This window comes from Odontomachus brunneus, unplaced genomic scaffold (genome assembly GCF_010583005.1).
Source record: "Odontomachus brunneus isolate Ranch 3 - 2012 unplaced genomic scaffold, Obru_v1 Obru_scaffold_142, whole genome shotgun sequence".
In the NCBI taxonomy this organism is placed as follows: domain Eukaryota; kingdom Metazoa; phylum Arthropoda; class Insecta; order Hymenoptera; family Formicidae; genus Odontomachus; species Odontomachus brunneus.
The window spans coordinates 453,200-454,244 of record NW_022639592.1 but is presented as its reverse complement, the minus strand read 5'-3'; positions in this window follow the sequence as shown (position 1 = coordinate 454,244).

Here is a 1,045-nt window from a genome sequence, read left to right as displayed (position 1 = left end):
AGGATAAAAAATAACCAAGGAATGATCAAAAATATCGTGAGAATATCGTCAAAATGATAGTCTAATGTCACAGATCGATGACGACATTTTAGACGACTTAATGACGTTTTATGACGTCTCTAAACGTCAATAATACGTTTTTAAGACGTTATACAGAAACGTCATTAAGATGTCACAAAAAAGACGTTTTAGAGACGTCGTTATTTAGTCACTTGACGTCATTCGACCAGTTATGACCAGTTTTATACGTCATTTTGACGTGAGTCTGTTACTTGGGCTGATTCTTGTGTCGTTCACCTTACCTACTGCATCACTGTCACTTTGATTGACAGACGCTTTATATTGTGTACATATGGTATATCCATATACGAAAGCATGTGATTTATTTAAAAGAAAAGAATAGATTCTTTTAAAATATATGTTTTAAAAAGTATGTAGAAAGTATACTTAAAAAATATTTACATGTTTTAAAAGTATGTAAAATAAATTATTTTGTAAATTTAAATAAATTGTTTTCTGATAATAAAAGAAACTTTAATTCGAAACATAAAAAAAAATACTTTTAATATTAGAAAATAACTTATTCAGATTTATAAAATGATTTACTTGTATTTTATTTATTTTTAAAACAAGCAAATATTTATTTAAACAGTTTTTACATTTAAAAACACTAATTTTCTCCTTGTAAAGAAATCATTTGTTTATTCTTATATATATATAGATTTTTTAAATCAAAGAAATTACTTTTTTTAATTATAAATTCATCATTTTACAGCTTATTTTACAAATTTAAAAAATATTTCTTTATATTTATTATATATTTTCTAAAATTTAACAAATATTTTTTTAAGTTAAGAAATTATATGTAACAAAATATATTTCTTTCATTTAAAGAATTTTTTTCTAATGTACATTACCAATTTAAATTTCGATTTTCTTATTTCTTTATTAATTTAACAATTATAAATAATTATATTTATTTTTTTCGTATGCAATATTTATAGAAATATTTACAAAATATTAATTTTTTGTTTACAATAAATAT